Source organism: Balaenoptera borealis (genome assembly GCF_965194805.1).
Source record: "Balaenoptera borealis genome assembly, chromosome: 9".
Taxonomy (NCBI): Eukaryota; Metazoa; Chordata; class Mammalia; order Artiodactyla; family Balaenopteridae; genus Balaenoptera; species Balaenoptera borealis.
In genome coordinates, this window is record NC_138873.1 from 20,093,422 (window position 1) to 20,116,273 (window position 22,852).

Consider the following 22,852-nt stretch of genomic DNA (forward strand, 5'->3'; position numbering starts at 1 on the left):
CTGGCAAGAGAGTCTAACTTTTTCATATCACCAACACCCAATGGGGGAGGATGTGAATATCAATCAAAACACGGTAACAAGGGAAAGGAATCAATCACCTGCTTCTCAGTATTAAATAAAGGTAGCTCACAGAAAGAGCTGGTGCCTGCCTACCACCTTCCTCAGTAAGAAGACAAGAAGGCATTAATAAGAGTTCATCTGTGAAAACTTTCTATCAACAGTCACAAGCCACACTATAGACAAGACTTTCTACCAGGATGGGAGTCTAGAGGTGTATTAAAAACAAACAACAAAGCTTTACCTCTGATTCAATCTGCAACTAAATAATCTAATAAATGGGATGCTTTTAATAGCAGATTGCAAAGTTTTCCCCTAAATCATAGTTTTTAAAACATCATTACTTTTCTGGCAAGCACGCTAATCTGATTACATATCTTTTAACTTACTTCTATCTGGACTTGTAATTACATATATGAACAAATGCAAATCAATTCATTTCATAGCCATAATTAAACTATTTAAGACATTCAAAATTTTTTAATAATTTTGGTTCTGAAATATATATTTGATTAATAGAATTTGCAGCAAATTATATAGAGAGAGGAAGAAAGTACTTTATGTCCATCAAACAATAGAATTACATCCATCTGTTATTTTTTAAATGGTGACAGCAAAATCAATTCTAAGGGGGTGAAAAGAAAATGAGATTCTGAATTTCTCACCATACCTTCTAGTTCCCCTTGACACACTAATTAGTTTCCCACCCTCTTCTCTTATGCCTTACAGCATGTTTGCCTGGAGGAAAAATGAAACTGGCAAAACAGAAGAGAAGCAGTGACTAATGAAAAGGACAAGAGAGAAGTGACAATTCCTTTGAATGGAGCCATTAGCTACACGCTGTTTTCAGGGCTCCAGGCCTCAATATTCTAACACTTTCAATTGTTTTCAGAAATTCCTATGGAGAGTTACAGACTGTACAAAGCTCCATCCTGGATAGTTTTCTATTTGTACAATTAAGGATGGCATGCCCTTTCTGTATCATTTTTCAAGATTATTATTGCTTTTCTCCGAGACTCAAGAGAAGAGACATAATGAATACTGTCTCCTTACTACAATCATCCTGTCATGAAGTTCAGAAGAAAATCTTCTCAAAGTTTTGAATATCAAATGACAGCAAAAATCTCTGATAGCTTTGAAAAGCAATTATGTACAGTTTGGGATTGAATTCGATATTTTAAAACTTATATATGCTTTTCAATAAGGGGAACTATTTGAACGCATATTTTTCAGGGATCCTTGAAACAGAACAAAATTAGAATTGAGATTTCACTAAAAATTACCCAACCCTGGAAAGCATGTGACTGAATCCAGTGTCATCAACATCTGGCAAGGTACTAACACATAAGAAATGTCTCTGCCATTGTACTGTTTCAGGCACATTTCTACCCTACCGTAACTTTTTATTCAAATGTCCTGTTATATGCCTGAGGAAAAATAAAGCATATTCAAAAGGAAAAAGCAAAAAAAAACAAACAAGGAAATGTCTTTCAGCTCTTTACTTTTATCTTCAGCTATATCTTCCAAAATTGATATGAGCTAATTGATTATGTTTTTCACTACAGCGTGGTCTAGGGTTATTTATGCCTGTTAGAATTCTGAAAAGTTACAAATGGAATTAGCATTACCTAAGATATGATTTTAAAATTTAGAGTAAAATAGCAAATTGACATTTGGGGCCAATGCTCGGGGGAAAAAATCCTGTTGCTGTGGAAATGAGTATAGATGCAGACCTTAAATTTCTCTGTATTCAAAGGCTAATTCTGACTTGAGGTTAATCTTATACACACACACACACACACACACACACACCATTGAACTTGAGGAGACAAAGCACCAGGCTTTACCAAAAGAAAGTAATTTCCTGGCAGTAGTCCCTTACCTATTGTTATATTCAAAGATGGTTCCTACTAGTTGGCAAGGTTGGCTGGATCTTAGCATCCAATTCATTTCCTTAGGGAACACCTGCCTGGGGATAGTTCTGTCCACTTCATGGGCTTCTCAAGGGGTCTCCCCTCTATGGCTTGGTACCTTCTAATACTTGAGTGAATTCGGTGGTTCCAGGGCAAGCAGAGGAAACACCAAGAAAAGACTTGAACTTCTACAGAGACAGCTGATCATGGCAGCTCTCCTTGCCAGCTTCTGATATTAATGGACACTTCAACTCTCTCCGCACCTCTGATTTCTGTCCACAAAATATGAGGAGCATTCTTTCCCTATCAGAATGATGAGTACTTAAAACAAATTTCTGTCATATCTTAGAAACTGTTTGCTAAAATTAATGTCAGTAATAGATATTCAGCAGTTTAGTGAAGGCACCTGAGGCATATGGGCCTCAGGTAAAGGGCCCATAAAAGTGCCTTTCAAAGACGCATACATAGAGAATGGACTTGAGGACATGGGGAGGGGGAAGGGTAAGCTGGGACCAAGTGAGAGAGTGGCATGGACTAATATATACTACCAAATGTAAAATAGATAGCTAGTGGGAAGCAGCCGCATAGCACAGGGAGATCAGCTCGGTGCTTTGTGACCACCTAGAGGGATGGGATAGGGAGGGTGGGAGGGAGATGCAAGAGGGAGGGGATAGGGGGATATATGTATATGTATAGTTGATTCACTTTGTTATAAAGCATAAACTAACACACCATGGTAAAGCAATTATACTCCAATAAAGATGTTAAAAAAAAAAGTGTCTTTCAAATGTCCACATGGACTAATTACTATGAATGTGTGGATTTTATTCTGACTTGGAGTGTATAACAGCTATTTGTAGTGACCAGGGGCTCTGGTGTTTAGTGTAAATTGCTTCTCTAGAACAAAAGAATTTGGGTTTCTTCTTAACCAGCAAAATCAATCCACGAGTGCTACCTTCTTGATAGCTGAAACACCCTGGCTTTCCAAAATGGTAGAAGTAGAAAATCCAATATCAAAATATTTTGATTTAGTTTTATTCTGCTTTTATTCAGTCCTTTCCTCCTTTGAGTCTTGATTAGCCTTTAGTTCCTGTTCTGCCTATCTCTGTCAAGAGAAGAGATAAACAACTAGAATAAAAATTGCTACTAAACTATATATTGAATTTTAACTCAGTATTTTCTTTCTTCATTTACTGACCAGGACTGTCAGAGCAAAACATGGATTAGGATCTTTGTTTTGAGGTTATTTTGTCAAGTGGATGGAGATTTACTTTTTTCTAATTGTCCTTATCACTTGGAAAGCTGTACAGTGAGCAAGAGGTACAGGTTTCAAAGGTAACCATATTTTAAATATCCCATTTCCTATTTAATACTAGTTCAGAATATTTCAGGTCAAAGGAACAGAATTGATCCAAAGTGCTTTAAGTAAGAAAGAAAGAAGAAAGAAAGTAAAAAAAGATTTGGTCAGAAAAAAATTTTGGTCCCAAGCCAGGTTGTCTGGAGGTTCACCATGTCATCTGAACTTTTGCATTATTTTTCTGCAATTTTCTCCAGTTGGCTCCCCCAGGTAGCTACAGCAGTTGTTAAAGAAAAAAATTATCCTGACACTTGTTACAACAGTAAGGCAGACACAGGACTATTGCAATAGGCTACTGTTATAATAGGCACTGTAACAATGAGGTTCTGCAGTACGGGAGAGAGACTGAGCTCAACTCTGAATACAACAAGGAAAACTAAGGACTGATAGCCAAGAAGCAAGGTGAGGGGGTCAGTGGATGGAAAATTACTAAGAGGAAACATCAGCGGAAAAGGGGATTCTGCCTAAACCTACCTGAGAGGGTTCTTGCTTAAGGCAGACCAGGGTGATCACATATCACCTGTGGGATGGTGACAGATGAGAAACTGGATTAGATATTGAGGGTGATCAAATAGTGAGGGTGAGGGAGTCTCTCCTGATAACCTGAATTAGCAGGATTCTTGCTAAAACTGGGTCTTGAGGAGATGTTCAAGACAGGGTCTAGCTGGGCTCAGAGGCGTCTGTCTAGAGTCTGGTCAAGAAAAGAGTCTTTGTCCCAGTTCCAAACTCCCTGTCCTCAAGGGACACCCAGTCATGGAAGAGAAGGAGCCCCAGCCCCAGCCTTCTCTGCAATGGTCCAGGGCACACTGACTGGACCATCCCAGGGCAAGTACTGCCCCCAGAAAATGAGGACACTCAAGTTAACTGAAAGCAATCAGAGCCCACCTCAAGAACTGGAGTGGGGCCGTTGTCACTCAAACTACACAGGGGATAGGTAAAGAAATTCAGGTAGTATTACAAGAAAGGAAGAGAAAAGATGCTGCTGGTCAGTAAACAACAGAAGTGCTTGGCATCTCTCTGAGCACTGATGGCCTCGTAGCTCTCCGTAGGACAGTCAGTAGGACAGTCAGTGGTTAAACACCTCTGCATATAAAGTCCCTAACACAGCATTTGGGTTATTTCACAGACACATGCAAATATTCAATTCCTTTCTATGCTCTTCCCGCAACTCATAAATCATTGTGCATTTTTTAGAACTTTGGTCAAACTTAAACATACTGCCTATAATTTATGGAGCACAGGTTTCTCTGACCCCCAAATGTCCCCAAACTGGTATATTAGCATAGTATTAACTGACTGCACTAAGGGACAATGTAAGGCAGAGCACATTCATTCCTTAGGTCTTCCTGACAACCAAATTTCCCTTTTCTCTGTAGCCGTCATGAATGTCTTAAGATGATCATGCTAGGGACGAAACATACCCAAAGGCTGCCCCTCTACAATAGGATCCTGTCGCTTCTGCTTTTCTCAGTCACCTTTCACAAGTCAGCATTGCCCCTGGTCACAGAAAACTTTACTCCTAGAAACTCCCCTAAAGGCTCATAAGCACTAAGGGAATATTGGAAACATAATGGAGGTCATTGCATACTTTTAGCTGCAGCTTGTGACTTTATGAGAAACCCAATACCTGTATTTTGCAGATGGACTAGTTAGTATACAGTGGAGTCCCTTAATCTGTTTGCAATTCACTGGGCTTCCTACGTGTAAGGATTGGTGTCTTTCAACAATTCTGATAAATTTTCATTCACTATCCCTTAGCTATTGCCTCTTCCATTTTGTTTCTATTACTTATCCCTGAAATTATATACAAGGTATACATTATATATGTATATGTGTGTGTGTATATATATATATATATATATATATATATATATATATATCTTACCACTCCTTTAATCCATGAGCACACATTATATATGTATATATATCACTCTTATCCTCCATAAGCATAGTAGTTATTCTGCTTTTCACAATTTGCTTCATTTTGTCTTTTTGGATCTATATTCCTATTGTTTCAGTTTTTTTTTTGTAAATGAATGAGCAGGGCTCTGTTCCAATAAACCTTTATTTACAAAAACAGGCAATGGGGTTTTGGAACTGGATAGAAGTTGCACAACACTGCAAATGCATTAAATACCACTGAATTATTCACTTTAAAATGGTTCGTTTTGTGACATGTGAATTTCACCTCAGTAAATTCTTTTTAAAAAGCAAATAGACAGTTGTTGGGATTTGGTTCACAAGTAGTAGTTTTCTGACACGTGACCAAGATCAACCTTTAATTCTCTGCTTAAATTCATTCCAGGCAACACTAATTTGCAGTTATGTAACATCTACCTGCATACTTACGACAGGTCACTCACTACCCCACAAGGTAATTTTTTTTCACTTATGGACAGACCCTGATCCTATCTGGAGGGTTTTTTCATACACAAAATCTCCCTCCATATGCCTTCTATCCACAGAGAGTTTACTTATGACTGTCTGCTTCACTAAAGGGACTCCATGCCAGGTTGATTTAAAGGATGAGTTCACTCTAATTGGAGAAATACTGAAGGGGGACATGCTTATATGCTAAAGCACCAGGCAAAGAGAAATTGAATCCCTTAGTTAAATATACTCGACAGGATGGATTGACTTCTCACATACACATACATCCATCATCAGCAGATTTTCATTAGATGGAAGATACCTAGGGTTGGCTCAAAGGAAAGTGGTGACAATCGGCAAGCACTCCTCCACAGAGGAGAGGAGGCACTCCTGGCTGTGGAGATGGGTACTTACGATATTGAGGGTCAGGGTCTCCTGCTTGACTTTGGCCACCCAGGAAGCTCTTCCCCTTGCCACTCAGTATCAGCAGCGCTGGCACGAAAGGGTCTGCAGTGAGCTAGTTCAGCGTGGCTAGCAGTTCTTCCAGTTCTGGCCGAGCTCTGAACCTTCCTTTGAAGTCTTCTTCAGTGTGCTCCCTCACTGACAGTTTGACTCCTTCAGGAAGATTGCTTTGGATTATTTCCAAGAAAATCTCTGCAAATGTAGCGCTCAAACCGCTGATCTGAACCACTCGCTCATGGGTGGTAAGAACTGAGTCCAGGAACATTTTGCTGCCTTGGTCCTGCAACTGCAACGCCTCCACGGTTTTGGTGGGCATCGCCTAACTTTCCTCGACTTTAATGGAGAGACGGTTGCAGAGGCTGTGAACATATTGGGCAGCATAACTCTCTGCCAGGGCCATATCATATGCAGTCAGGTGAATGTTTAAAACCCTATATTCATAATCTGTCCCCAAATTAATGGGTCTCACTTCCACTTTTCCCCTCTTCTTCCTGGGCTGAACAGGAAACAAAAGAGAAAGAAATTCTTGTGCTTTAACTAGGTGCTTGTATCTTCCAATGCCATGCGTGGGCTGTGGCCTGCAGTGCCAACCGACGCTCAGCAGAATGCCACCTGCAGAACAGAGAGGATTCTCTCCTGAGGTTCTGAACCTCAAGAGGGAAAAGCCTTGCTTAAAAATGGTGTCATTCCTCAGACACAGCGCCTTTCCCAGAGCTCCATTCATCCTTTGCTGCTGCGCGGCCTGTAACTGTGCCAGCTGAAGATCGGCCCAAGAAGCCGCGACCGCTGGGCGTCCGAAAACACTCTATTTTTTCGGTTTTATCTTCCAGTTCACAGAGTTTCTTTCTCTTCAGCTCTATCTAACATGACATTTAACCCATCCATAGGATTTTTAAATTTTTTTGTACATTTTAAATTTCTAAAAGTTCTATTTGATTTTTTTTCCTATTTGTTAAGGAGTTTTTTTTAATAGTCTTGTCTGCTCGAATTTTCAAGCTTATTTTGAATTGATTTAGACATATTCCATTTCATATTCAATTTCTGATAATCCCAAAGTCCCTGTGGGTCTGTTCTAGTGTCTCTTGTCCCACCTGTTCTCATGGGACTGACTTCACATGCTTTGTGATTTTTGACTATGGGCAGCTCACTTTCCTTGGAATTTTTTTCTGTAAAAACACTTCAAGGGCTGGGTTGAAGTTAAGTTTCTCCAAAGGTAAATTATATTTGCTTGCGTCACTAGCTTGGGATCACTTCCAAACAAGGAACACTTTAAATTTGCTGCTTAAGGTTTTTCAGACCACATAGATAGAATAAATCCAGCCCACACATATTCACAAGGGCTGCATTTAGTTACACAGTCTCAGATGAGATTAGTTTTTTCCTCTACCCCACATCATGGTAAGCATAGTTAAGTTTCTTTGCTTTCCCCTTCTTCACAATGAGGTTTCTTTCTTACTTATACTAAGAATGTAAAGGATATACTTCTCCAGGGTTCCAGCTTTATTCATAAGTCTCTTGTTAGGTTCTCTACTTTATCCAGTTCTGAGGACTTGTATCCATCGCCTTTGCTTGTACAGCCTCAGCAGGAAAGCTCAAGGTCTCAGTGCAGATAACTCCAGAGTAAAAGGCAGCATCAACACTTGCTTGCCCCCAGCATTCCCATTTAACTTTGGTTTTGCCTCTGCATATTCCTTCCTTTTTATCAGTGTGTTTTAAAAGGTTTTCAAAGTATATTTTATCCCGAATTTTAATCGTTTCAATCACAAGAGTCATTTACAGTATCTAACTTACTACGTTGATAGAAATAGACATCCCTGGGAATAAAAAGTTTTAGACTTATTTTTGATTCTGTTTTTGTTTTGTTTAATTTCTTAACTTCTGTTATTCAATTTGGAATAATATAATTCATGAATGTCCTACTCTGGTTTCATTTATGTTGGGTAATGTTTATAAACTGATGCTTGATAAATAATCGCATACAAAGTTAAATATAGCTAACTTGTCTAGGATCCCAGTGTCTACCTTTTAGACAACTGGGGAAAACTGTGTCACTGATTCTCCATCAATCACAGTGTACGACCAGGGCTAAAATAGATTCTATGCATGTCACTTGTTTGTCAACCACAAATCCTGTACAAATTGCTATAGCACTGACTGGCACAAAATAATCTGGGGTAGAGTAATGCACAGCAACAGAAAGTCAAACAATGTTGAGTAGAAAATCAACTATCAATAAATAGTGAGCCTATTTACTTTGGTTTACATTATGTCCTTATATCTTTGGGCATTTATTTTGTATCATTATTTGTGAAATCACACAAATAAATAATCATTCAGTTTCATAGGTTTTCTTAATCAATGATCAGTTTGAACTTCAAATTTTTAAGTCTAAAATTTTTCTCATTCTATTCCTAAATATTATTGGTTAAGTAGTTTGCTATTTTTTGTCAGAACTGTTCTTTTTTAATTCATTCTTTAAAGCTAACCTCACTTTGCTCAGTTGCTGACAATTGTTAAAAGCTTTCTTCCAAATGTAGATGATAAACTAAAATCAAGAAAGCTGTTGCTCTTTTGACATGAAAAAAAATTAACTCTCTTGATAGAGAGAGTGTTACTTGTATGTCTGCTCATAATTTTTGGATGCATCAGTAATCCTAGAAACATATGAACTATTTTGAATAGTCATGAAAATAAAACTCTAGTCTTGTTGACCACCGATTTTATCATCTACACAAGCCACTATCAACATTCTAATATTTGCTCTCCACAAGCTTTATTTTGCCTTAAGAAAATCAGTTACCAAATGACACTGGACATCTGGATTTCTTTTAGAAATTAAGCAATAGCTTATATAAACTGACCACAGGTTTCCCTCACTGAACTTCAAAACATCAAATAATTTAAAAAAGAAAATAAGCCTATTTATTGGGTGTTATAGGCAAAAAAAGAAAAATGTGGAAGTGACACCAATCACCAAACTCTTATTCACATACTCTTGGTCCAAGACATTTTGTTCTCAAGGTTTCTTCTACAAATTACATGTAACCTTTAGCAGACTTGATGCTGATGGCTCCTACTGAATCATGCTTTGGTAACTGTTGGACCATTTTACTCAGGGATTTTTGCTCTTAGAGCAAACAAGGTATGCCACTCAGTTGCCCCATACCTGAGTTAACTATTCATCAGAAACAGGCATGGTCCCGGGTTGTGTATCTTACCTAAGCTGTTGAAAAGTTTATTTCTCACTGATTTATTTTTTTTCTAAAACCCATTCAGAGAATTTGAGTTTTATTAATTATTGATTGAACTGATTTATCATACTTAAGAAAAATCAAAATATTCTTCCAGTTTGTATTATTGACCAGTAAATACTACGTTTGATTTATTGTAGTTTTAAACCAAAACACATTCGAAATCTAATCCTAAATGAGCCTGGATTTTGTGACTTTTTCTATAATCTTTATATTCTGTGGAATTCTCCCCTACCAGGTAAGAAAATCACAAACAGAGTTAAGAAATCTATTCAGAAGTGAAAAGGGCAGGCAAGAAATCAAGAATGACTTGGAGATTTGGAGCTCAAATGACAAAGAGATTTTTGGGAGCCATTAATAGAAATAAGGAAGTCAAGAGAAGTGAGTCTAGTGAGAGGTGGAAGAGGAGAAATCAATTTTTTTACATATTGATTTTGAATTAAAAATGCAAAAGTGAAAGGAATCACAGATATAAATGTAAAAAATGAAACAAGGATTGTAAATAGCACAGGTAATTCAAAATCCAGGAGCAACCTAAAATATTAATAAATATGACAACATAACCATGAAAACTTTTGAATGACAAGAAACATCAGCAAAGTCTGAAAACAAGTGACAAATTGGATATAACATTTTGGCAACTGATAAATAAAAGGCTAATATTCTTAATGCATGAAGGACTCCTAAAAACTGAGAATTTGAAAACCACATACAGCAACACAGGAAAAAGTAGCAAAAAAATGAATGAGCAGTTCACAGAAAAATTAATTCAACTGGACTTTAAACATGGGAAACAATAATTAGTCTCACTCACATTAAGAGAGATACAAATTTTAACTCACTAAGAAACCACTTCGCACCCATCAAGTAGGCAAAATCCATAGTCTCTTTTGATAAGACTGTGGGGAAACAAGTACTGTAATGCATTGTTGGTGGGACTGCAAAATTATATAACCCACATGGAGAAAATCTGACAAAACACAGCCAAATTACATGTATATTTATTATCCATTGATCTAGCAATCCCACTTCTGGGAGTCTATCTCAAAGATACAGTGGGAAAAAATGATATATATGTTTATATATATCATATGTAATATGAGAGAGAGACTGAACCAGGAAGAAGCTACATTTTAGACTCCATCAGTACACAGGGCTGATGATGATCCTATGACTGAAAAGATAACAAAACGATGCCTAACTTGCAAAGGGACAAAAGAAAGGATGGATATCAATATTAGAATGGGGCAAATCTCAGCATCTCCTGAGGCTGGGTCCCTGGGAGGAACTGTTCTAACTCAGCAAAAAAAATTCATTTTTCCTCTATTTGCAACCAAGAAATAGGCAGCTTCTCAGGCACAGATGCCTGGGTATTGAGAAAATGAAACTAGTTGCATTTGACATGACAAGAAAGCCTGTATCATTGGCATAGAATCCCCTTAACAGAGTGTTTCTCTCTGATGAGCAGACACAGAGTCTACAAAATCTGCCAGAAGAGAAAGGGTTGATGGTTCTAAGATATCTTGATGAGATGATAATATCCTGCACTGAGAAAACACCATTTCACATTATTCTCTACTATGAGGTCTACAATCAATACCCACTATGCACCCTAATTCTGAGTCTTAAAAACAGTCTTCAAAAACATTGAATTCAATGTTTTTCTTCCAATTCTTGAAGGATTTTGGCTTTGGGTACCTCTGGGTATAGGTACTAGAGATATGGAACTGTGGAAGGAATTTTTAAAAATATTTTCTCCTTGACTCATCTAGGTTCTTTCAGAGGCAGGCAGCATTTCTCCCACCACATTCCAGTTTTACAATGTCCTTTGTCCAACCTACCAGGTATAAAATTCAGGCTTCTTATTGCTGAAACCTATAAGAAAAATTAATTCCCAGCATATCGTCATGTATAATACATCTGGGAAAGCAAGTTACTCATGGCCTCAGTGAAATTTTGGCAGGATTTTTACTGCCACACCATTAGCGCCTACAAATGGGGAGAACATATGTATTAACAACTGGAGAAATCTCATATGGGATGACATCATCTGCATACAAGCTGAAGTGTATACTCCTATAAAATAAAACCAAATATTTCTCTGGCAGCAATCTAGCTCATTAAGAATTCTAAATCATGTACCCTGAAAACCTGAAACAAAATTCTGAAAAGTTGGCATATACAGGTGAGCTTCATCAGTTCCCAGGTTTACTCACATCCCCTGTGACACAATATGGTGATGTTTTGATATGCTACGAGGGAGCACGAGTGCCCCTTAAATGTGATTCTTTTCTATATTTTGGGATGTGTTTGGTGGATTAAGTTTAGGGATATTTGGTCAGCCAGCAAAGGTGAAGAAAATCCTACCAATAAAATGTGTCTCAGTAGGTGATAATAATGAACTCAATCAGACGGCTGTTGCAGGGTAGATATTAGACAGAACAAGTTGGTATAATAGAGTGAAATGTTTGAATGTCACCAGTCCTCCTAAGTGTTGATCATACACCAAATCTTTGGGTACCACCAGCCAGGTAAAAAAAGGATACCCTCAGATCATATGAATTCCTCGATTAAAATCCAGTTAATTGATCCAGCCCTTCACTCAACCAACAAGCAACCTGAGATGTTTGTGCTCCCATGGAGAGGTGGCTAAAGCGTATGGAACACTCGGTTACTCAAAGGCCTGAGTGCATGTCCTGGCTCTGTCACATAGCAGCTAAATGAACTTGAGCAAGTCAGTGAACTTCTCCTACATCCTTTCCTCCTGCTATAAAATGGGAAAGATAATAACCATCTCACAGGATGAGATTAGTGAATCTATGTAAACGTTTTCCTCTATTTTAAACTGGCTCTTGAACATCAGGCCTGGAGAGTCCTTGTTTTCCCCCCAAGATGTTGACATATTTGTGTTCCATTTTATTTCTATTGATTAGCTAATTAACTTGGAAATAGTTTTCTTAACTGCATTTCATATTTTATTAACTCTGCTTGCTTCTGACATTTGCTTAAAAGTTGGTTCTAACTTTTAAAAGGGGCATATTCTTTCTTAGCTTTTTACATATTTAAAAATTAATTTTTAAAGCATCTTTATGATGGTTTTTCATGTCTCTTTTATTAGAGTATTGGGAATTTAATTAGATCTGTATAGGGCTTAATCCCAAGCAATGGAAACTAATGGTAGGAATTTAATAGGCTGATGAGTGAATGATTTGAGAACAGGTGGACTTTTCTAGTGACCACACAGTAATTTTACCAAAGTTATAACTGAAAATGCCTCTGAGTATGAAAGGCATGGGTGCTGAGCTAGCATCTCAAAAGGAAGTTCTCCACGAGGAAGCACTCTAGCGCTGTCAGTAGAACTCTCTGTGGTGATGGATATTCTACATCCGTACTATCCAATACTACAGCCACTAGTCACATCATGACTATTGAGCACTTGGAATATGGCTAGTGTGACTGAGGAACTGAATTTTTTACTTAATTTTAATTTTAAAATAAATTGGATGAGATTTTATATACTTCCTTAAAACCAGAACCCCTCCAACCTTCACTAGTTGTCTTTTTCTGTCTCCTGTGTTTATTGTCAACAAGTCCTACTGGTATTTCTTTTCTGATATATAGCTGGTAGCCATCTTTCTTTTTCTTTTTCTACCTTGTTTAAGGACTTCCTCAATCCATGCCAGTGAAACCCAACAGCTTCCAATCTTCCTGCTTCTAGGCTCTCCCCTCTCCAATTGAGTTGCCAGAGTATCTTGATAAATTACCAAATTCATTATTGCTTAAAATCCTCCTTTGCCAATAGTATGAAAATTCACGTCCTTAGCCTGGTCTTCAAGACTATAGTATGATCCAACCTTAAGGTCTCTAAATACATCTTGGCTTCAGAGTTCACTTCCAAACAGGTGACTCATTTATCTCTCAAAAGATGTCATGTCTGGTATCCTCTTATCACCTGTTCATTCTGTTCCTATATAACCTTCCCACTGTCCTATCTATTCACATATTGCTGTATTCCAGGATCCTCTGTGACAGTGGCTTTTAAACTATTGTTTTTACTATAACCTATAAAAAGAAATTATTTAACATGATTCTATAGCATACACACTGATATTTTCTATTCTGTTGTACTTCATTCTATTCTATTTCTTTTTTATGCTTATCTTAAACCACTAAATTGACTTCATGATGATACTAGGTCATGGGCTGAATTCTGTTCCCTAAAATTTATATGTTGAAGTTCTAACCCTCATTACCTCAGAATGTGACTGTATTTGGAAATAGCGTTTTTAATGAGGTAACTAAGGTATGATCAGATCATATGGAGGGCTCTAATCCAATGTGACTGTTGTCCTTATAAGAAGAGAAGATTAGTACACAGACCCACATAAAGGGAAGACCATGTGAAGACACCAAGGGTAGATGGTCATCTATAAGCCAAGAAGAAAGGCTTCAGGAGAAAGCAAACTGCTGACACCTTGACATTGGACTTCTAGCTTCCAGAACTATGAGAAAATAAATTCTGTTGTTTAAGTCATCTGTTGTTTAAGTTTGCTAGGGTGGCAGCACTGGCAAATTAATACAATGCTTTAATGGGCTGAGATTCACAATTCAAAAAACACTGCTCTATGAGCCTTCCCTCAATTCCTACAGCACATTTTAATCATCTTATTTTGTAGAACTTACTTTCTCTACCAGTCACTTAGGCATGAAATTATATACTACTCTTTAGCTTTGTGTGTATGCCTTGCCTCCCTGCCTTTATTTTAAGATCCTTGATAGTACAATATAGTCTTGTTTTGTTTTCTACAAAAAAACAAGCACTTTCTTAGACACATAGTTATTAAATATATTTTTGTTCAATGAATGAGATTGTTCTTTTTTTTAAGGCAACTAAGCAAAATCTAACCACTAAACACTGTCATCCCTCTTTAACATCATTTTTTCATACCTGTCTTCCAACATCTCAATCTAAGTCAAGGGCAGCAACGTGCTGTCAAACACAGCCCCACAGTCCTTCTCAGCACTGCTCCAGGCAGCTATTCCCCATCCGTCCATGCTGCCATCTTCGGTCTAAACCAAGAAACCAACATCAGAGCTAGAATTAATGGAGTGGAGATGCAAATATATTCTACATTCTCCTTGTCCATAAAAATTATTTTATTTAACTTATTAATTTATTTAAAATGAAACTACCTAGTACCATTCTGCCCCCTTCAGTTTCAGCTCCTCCACAGTCAAACATTCCAAAAGATTCTATATGCATCCTGTCTCCACTTTCTCATCTGCCATTCTCTCATCTACCCACACTAATATGGCTTCTTTCCCGCTATCCACTCAAAGGACTCTTGCCAAGGTCACCAGGAATCTCCAGCGAACTAAATCCAATAGATGGAGTTCTTCCCTCATCTGTCTTACCTCCCAGCATTACTAAACACAGTTGCTCATTCACTAATACTTGAAACCTTCTCTCTGGAATTCTGTGACCCTTCTATTTCCAGTTTTTCTTACTCCAACACCAGCTATTTCACCGTTCCTCATTTGTAAGACCTCTGAGTGTTGCTGTCCCTCAGGACTTAACCCCGGGTCCTCTTCTCTTCTTTACTCTCACCTTAATGACATGTATGTCAAATATATATGTACACATATGTGTGGGTGTGTGTATCTCTCTATATATACACACACATATACATAAACACATAGTTTACTGGAATTATCAGTTTCACAAAATAAATAGTTTATGAGACTATATGATTCTCTCTCATACTTTCTACTCCACTATATGATATCTTATTCTATCTAATTTTTTAAAAATATTGGTCTTAACCCGCTAAATTGATGTGATAACACTAATGGATCGTGACTCACAGTTCTAAAAACTCTGCTTTCCCGTGACTTTAAATAACATCTATATGCTAAAAATTCCTAAATTTATCTCTCTCTTCTCACTTCCAGACTTGTAAATCCAACTGCTTATCCATTTGGCCATCTAGTAAGAAAATCAAATGTAACCTCATGAAAACTGAGGTCTTTATTTTCTCCACATATCTTTATTTTTCCCAATTAGCAAATGATACTACATTGAACCCTGTTGAGCAAGCCTGAAAACTCTAGGTTGGCCTTGTTTTGCCCTCTCCTTGGCTCCCTTCACTCACACAGAAGGAATGGAAGATCAGGTCTTGTCAATGCTACACAGGGTCAGAGATGATCAGAATCATTGCAACAACTGCGTTCTGATGTCAAACTGTGACTTTTTACCTGAAATTACTCAAGGCCCTCCTCACTTCACTGCTTTGGGACAGCTGTTTAGTACCAGGTCTATCAGGGCAGGCCAGCTCTCTGAAGGGTCATGAGCTCCTTTTTCCATGAAGCCCCGAGTCTGTTTCTGCCTCATCATCTCTGGATGGATGAAGAAGTACAGCTGAGGATTGTACTGACCCATAGTTCAGCAAGCCTGTGAGTTTCACCCATCCCTCCCTTCCCGGTCCCAAAGCCGGCCTGTAAACAGCATCGTACCTTGGCTGTTATAAGAAAGAGAGGCTACAGTGGACTCCGAGTGTCTCATCCTGAGTCTGCAGCCAATGAATAGTTCACTGAGAGGCCACACATTAAAAGATCAAGTCATCAAATGATTAATTTTCCACGTTTATGTATTTATCAAAAATAAATTACTTAAATTGTTCATAACGCCTTTAATACTTAATATTGGCTGGATTGGCAGGGTCTACAAGAGTCGTGGGAAGCCGAGGTGCCAGGGTTCTGGATCTTCACACTCCCTCCCTCAGTCTCTTCTCCTCTGCCTCAGTCCCCCGCTTGCCTAGGGCTGGCAGCCTCTGTCTTTCTTCCACTAGCAGTAAGTTCCCACCCTTCGCCTGCCAGCAGCTGAGGCAGCAGGGAGTAGGGACACATGAAAATTAAACATTCTTTTTAAAAGCTGTTATGAAAAGACAGAACCATCCTCTGGTATTAGAGGTCATAATAGAAGTCAGATAGAGGCCTGGAGGGTTATGAACTGGAAAGGGGATGCAGGGAGAGGGCTTTCTGGTACTGGAAATGTTCTATATCTGGACCTAGTTATACAGACATATACATATGTTAAAATTCATTGAGCTATATATCCTTACCACTTATGCATTTTGCTATTTCCATGTTATACTTCAACACAGAGTAAAAATACTGAAATCCATGAAAATAGTTACAAATATTCCATGCCATACTAATTGTTATAAACTTTCTACACAGAAGAAGAATTATTTTTTTTTCAAAAAAGAATTATTTTTTGATAACTTGGTAAGTTTTGTCATTATTCACACAGCAAAACCTAAATCCTAAAACTGCCAAAACATTTATAGGACGGAAAGTGACTTCAAAAGGATCTGCAAAAGAGAAAAGGTTAAAACTGAAAAGTTCAAAGTGAAATGCTGAAATTTGGGAAGTATTCATAAAAATAATGTATTTAATATACTCAAATATATATTGGAACACAGTATGGTGTTTCCTTAAAAATATTAAAAATAGAACTACCCTATGATCCAGCAATCTCACTTCTGGGTATATATCGAAAGGAAATGAAAACAGGATATCAAAGAAATACCTGCACCCCCTTGTTCACTGTAGCATTATTTACAATGGAAACAACTTGTGTCCATCAATGGATGAATGGATAAATAAGATGTGAAAATGTATATGTATATATATATATATATATATATATATATATATATATGCAAAAAGGAATATTATTTAGCCATGAGAAAGAAGGAAATCCTGCTGTTTGTGACAACATGGATACATCTACAGGGCATTATGTTAAGTGAAATAAGCCAAACTGAAAAAGGCAAATACGTACTGCATGATATCACTTATATGTGGAATCTTTTTGAAAAAAAAGTCAAACTCAGAGAAACAGGGAGCAGAAAAGTGGTTTCCAGGGGCTAGGGAATGGGGAAATAGGGGGAACAAACTTTTAGCTTTAAGATGAATAAGGTCTAAGGATCTAATGAAAAACATGGTGACTACAGTTGATAACACTGGGTTCTATAATTAAAATTTGCTAAGAGAGTAGAAGTTAAATGTTCTCACCAAAAAAAAAAAAAAAAAAAAAATTAAATCTATGTGGCACTAGATGTGTTAATTAACTAGATGAGAGGTTGCAGAGAAAAACAGAAGTAAGAAATAAAAATGCAATATGTGACAAATTTTGGGGGTAGGGGTCATGAGGGGCAGGAGACGCACACAGAAGCAGGCCTGGACCAAATGGCAGCCTTCAATGGACTCCTCAAGACTGAAATTTGGGCTGTAAATGTCATGTCTCTCCCCTCCCCCACTGTCATAGGGCTTCAGCTTCTAGCAAATACCTTTTATCAGCAGAGAAACTCCTACTGTGGCCAGGCACCCACATGTTCCTACTGCTGCAGGCCTATGGTTTGGTCTGGTTCTTCCTGCCACAGAGGTGTAAGGAGCCAGGGCCTTCTGAGGTTGGAGACCTCTCTCTGTCCCCCAGCCCCACCCCTGCACATTCGTGTTCAATTTCCACTTGTTTTGGCAGTCCCTTGACTTATTTTGTAGTTCGGGTTTCATCTGGAATTTACATTCCCGTTCCAAGTTCTCCTTGTGAGGTTTGTGTGATTTCCAAGAAAAGAAGGGAAAATGATGACTTCTACAATCATTTTCAAACCAGACGTGGCTATTTGGGAATTTTAATGAATGCATAAAGATCAAGGGAATTGTTTTTACCTAAAATACTTCTTAATTACAATAAAATAGATTTCTGTGAAGGAAAAGCATCCCATTTCAAAGTAGTCAAACACATAACAAACAGACTTGTGGTTGCCAAGGGGGAGGAGGGGTGGGGGAGCGATGGAGTGGGAGTTTGGGGTTAGTAGATGCAAACTATTATATATAGGATGGATAAACAAAAAGGTCCTACTGTAGAGCACAGGGAACTATATTCAATATCCAGTGATAAACCATAATGGAAAAGAATATGAAAAATAATATATATATATGTATATGCATAACTGAATCACTTTGCTATATAGCAGAAATTAACACAACATTGTAAATCAACTATACTTCAATACAATACAATACAAAAAAATAAAGTGTCAAACAAACAAAAGCCTTTTAAATTTGGAGTGAAGAAGAGCTACAGGAAGAAAGTCTCTGGATGGGAGGCGAGGTCCCACCAAATCTCTTTAGGAGCCTCCTACTGATATTTCCCCTTCCACCATCAAATCAGGTCCCAAGAGAGCACACTATCTCCCTTTAAAACTCTGCTTCTAAGTGCCCTTCTCTGTTTTCAAATTAGAAGATTGAAGAAGTATAAAGGAGGCTCAGGGAGGAAAGGGTATCTCATCAACTGAGACTGATGTCCCCTGAAGGATAAACCCTGCACCCACCGGCATACTAAAAAAGGGCCCCGCAAGTGAGAATGGGAGGAAAGAGGAGGCCAGAACACGGCACTCTGTGCTACACCAGAGATTCAACACAACGTAACTAGACTCATGCAGCCAGTTGTCAGGGCCAGTAGGCTAGAGAGGAGTAGGCTGATGGGTTCAAGCACTCTGGAGATGTGCAGGGATCCATGACCCCAGAAATTTTTCCAAAACCTTTTATGGATTCAGAGCAGGAGTGGACTGATGAAAGTGACATATCATCCCTACAAGGGGACTGGCCTGTGTATTCAGTGGAAGGTGGGGGGTCTGAAGGCTGGCCAACCTGGAATAAAATCTCCCTCTGGGGACACAGGCAGTTTTCTGGAATCCCACACCCCCGTAGCTCAATATTGACTTATTTTACTTTCAACCAGACTTTGTTATGTCCCTTTTTAAAGTTGTGAGGCCCAGCAACTTATCAAATCATCAATCATTCAATCAACAGATAACACTAGTTGAAAAATCAACAACTCAAAATTCTATCTCTTTGTTTCCCTTAGCATAATTGAGACAAGAATTTTTCCTGTTGTAGCTTTCTTTTAAAAACTAAAGAACCCATAAATAAATTAAATGTACAAAAAAAGAACAAAAATATAAAACACCATGCTTTTCAGAGTGCAAATTTCTAGTCCTACAGTAGTTAACATCTGTTAAAAATGATTAAAGAAAATAATTTAGGGGATACAAACAAACATTATTTAACACTTCATGAAGCAGGCAGTCTCTATTCCCAAGGGTCCAGAAAACTCCAAAATGGGGTAGAAGGCAGAGAGCTTTCACAGGGTAAAGAATAAGAAACAAGGAAGAGAAAACCAGAAAATAAAGAAAGAACAAGGAAATAAGTATAGAGCCCAGAGCTGATGTGGCATTTGGGGATTGGCTACAGGATGTACTGCATTTCTGGCCAAATGGAGAACTTACAGGGACTGGAAAGTTATCTCACTTTCAGTTTGCTGATGTGGCACTGTGGCTCCATCTTGGGCCTAGAAATTTCTTTAAACAGTAGGTAAATTTGAAATGAGGTTTCAAAATAGACAGACAGGAGAGGGGATTTCCAGGAAGAGGAAACGGCGTGTGCAAAGGACAAAAGCGTGAAAGAGTACAATGTTTTGGAAAATTTATATGGCTTTTTTTTTTTTCTTTCCCCTTTTGCTGAGCCTAAAGTACAAGATAGGAAAAGAGGCAACGTCATGAGAAGATGGGTTAGTCAATAAGAGGTGAGTTAGAAAAAGGATCTAATAGAATCACAGTAGGAGAGGTTGGTTGACTGTGTCAAATTCTCTTGTGGGATCAAATGACATAATGACTAAAAAGAGTCCCGTGGATTTAGCAATTTGGAGGTTGTTGATATCCTCAGCAAGGGAAATGGGGAAGGGTTAATGTAGTGTAAGTGCCTGACAATTAGCTTTTTTTATTGTAAGTGCCTGCCATTAGGCTTTTGATTGCCAAGGCATCTGTTTCAAAGACATGCATCTCGAATAAGCATATTTCCAGCTACACAGCTTAGATAGTCACCTCACCCATGAAGTTCCCCCTTATAAAGCGCTGGATAACCTAGATAACTGATCCCTTGTATGACCCCCCTTTTCCCTTCCTGTGCTTTAATTCCTGCTCTTAAAATCACCAGTAAAAGTAAATGTCAAACTCTTTTCCACAGCGTTTTTACCATCAGGACAGGAAGAGAATTCTTATTATTCTACATCCTTGCCAATACTTGCTATTGTGAAACTTACAAAAAGTTCCTAATCTAGCATGTTGGAAATTATAAACCATTACGGTTTTCACTGACATATTGTTGATTACAAATGAGGTTGACAGATCTGCATATACTAATTGGCTATTTGGATTTCCTCTTCTAGAAAGAACTTGTTTACCTGACTTTTTTTTCAATTAGATTATTTCTCTCCCTTATTGACAGGAAGGAGTTCATTATATATACTAATTACTAGTCCTTTGTCAGTTATATATGTTGTAAAGTCTTCTCGTTTATTACTCATCTTTCACTATTTTTCATTAATGAAAAAGAACTGCTTAATTTTAATGTAGGCACATTTATCAGTGTTTTCCATTAGTTTTGTGTTTTGTTTAGAAATTCTTCCCAACCCTGGTTCATAAAGACATTCTCAAATATGCTCTTCCAAAGGTTGAAAATGTTGCCTTTCACATTTAAATCTATACTCCAACTGGAATTGAATTTTGTGCTATTTAAGAAGTAAGATCTCAGTTTAATTTTTTTCCATATTGACATCAATTGTTCCCATACAATTTATTGGAAAAAATCATTTTTTCCCACCTCTCTTCAATAAAACCTCTGTCATATACCAAAAAAAAATTTTTTTAATCACCAGTAAAGTGTGAACCCATGAAATCGTAGGTACCCCACCCTGGACCCCAGTAAGGGCAGAAGCCCAGGTCTGTGCTAGCGTTGTCTCTCTCTTTCTTTCTCAATCTCTCTTTCTTTCTCTCTCTCTCTACCTGCAACCACACGATATAGCCCTGGGTGTGCCGTGTACTCTCCAGGACTTGTGAGTAATAAATCTTGTTTTCTCAAAGTTCCCTGATGGTTGTTGCTGAGGTGCATCCTGTAATCATAATAAGAACCACAAAAGCTGGCCCAGACACCACTGACTCCCTCCATGTCTGTGGGGCCCACCACAAGTAGTATGGGCCCCAATGAGTACCCCCAGGTAGTCCTAATCAATAGCATCACTAAGGATAGGCTGAAACCAACACAAAACAGTTCATTTCATCGCAAAAATAAAGTCTAAAGCCAGTGCCAACTAAAAATTGTCACTTGCCATCTGCCTCTACGAGGATTAAGTCACTAGCCACTGAAGTCACTGACCTTCATCACACCCTGGAAGGAGTTCAGGGTGGAGATCAGGAATGAGGCACTCTGTGCTCTGGGAAAAACTGGAAGAACAGACCTTCAGATAATTAGATATTTTCAGGAGAAGATTTTATGAGCCCAAATTCTTGCATCTTCTCATATCTAGAAAAGCACTAAAATCACAAGGGAGACATCTGCTCCTGGTGACAAGCAGCACCCTTCTCGTGACCAGCAGTAACCTTCTGCCAGAATGCGTGCTTGATTGCATGTATCCCCCTTCGCCAGAATCACATATGTACTGATCTCTCCCCCCAACCTCTTCAGAGCAGTTCCTCAGAGCTCTCTGAGAGGCTGTCTCCTGGGCTATTGATCTCATTTTGCCCCAAATAAAACTTAACTCACAACTCTCACGTTGTACATTTTTTTTCACTCGACGTCAGATTGCGGTGAGTTGAAGCATGGGTGGGAGAAGAGAATACGGAGAAATACAATATAGTTCTTTTTTACTTGGCTGTAAAAGGAATAAAAATATGACTAAGAATACAAATGTAAAATTAATTCAAATATCAGAAATGCCATAAAGTCATTTTCTACCCCAGAACCTCAAAACTTAACATTGAGTAAAAATTGAAGTAGGCCCAGTTTGGATCCCTAAAACATCAAAAGTAGCTTGCTAGAAAAGTTTTGCTTATAAGGCAGGTTCCCTGAAGAAGCCCAGATCACTCACTCTCTTACAGACTCCACACATTCACTCAGGAACAAGGAGGCACTCTTCATTCATTCAACATTATGTGAGTGTACACTGAAGGTCCACAAAAGGCCAGGCCCTACACCTGGTGCTGGGGATACAACAGCAAGAAAAATGGACCCAGTCCATGTCCTCTGATTACTTAAACAGATTCACAAAAATATAATTCTAAGGGCTGTGAGGAAAAGGTACAGGGTGAGATCTCTCAATAGGGGGATGTGAGTTAGTCTGAGCGATGGGGGCTGGGTAGGAAAGACATCACCAGGGAAGTAGTGTTTGTCATGAAATCAGAAGGATGAATAGGAGTTAATTAGACTAAAGGGGGAGTGTTTGCTTTGGGGGAGGGGAAGCATTTTCGGTGTAGGCGGGAGAAGGTGAATGAAAGATGAACTGTGGTGGGAGTGCTCAGGCCGAAGGGATGGGTGATAAT

At 38.3% G+C, this 22,852-nt stretch overlaps 1 pseudogene across 1 annotated transcript; it reads right to left on the bottom strand.

The window, feature by feature from the left end:
- Window positions 1-263: 263 nt before the first annotated feature.
- LOC309634875 (large ribosomal subunit protein mL48 pseudogene) lies at window positions 264-22,607 on the bottom strand (annotated as a pseudogene). Its single transcript has one exon. The product of its transcript is annotated as a large ribosomal subunit protein mL48 pseudogene (transcript).
- Between the last annotated feature and the right edge of the window lie 245 nt (window positions 22,608-22,852).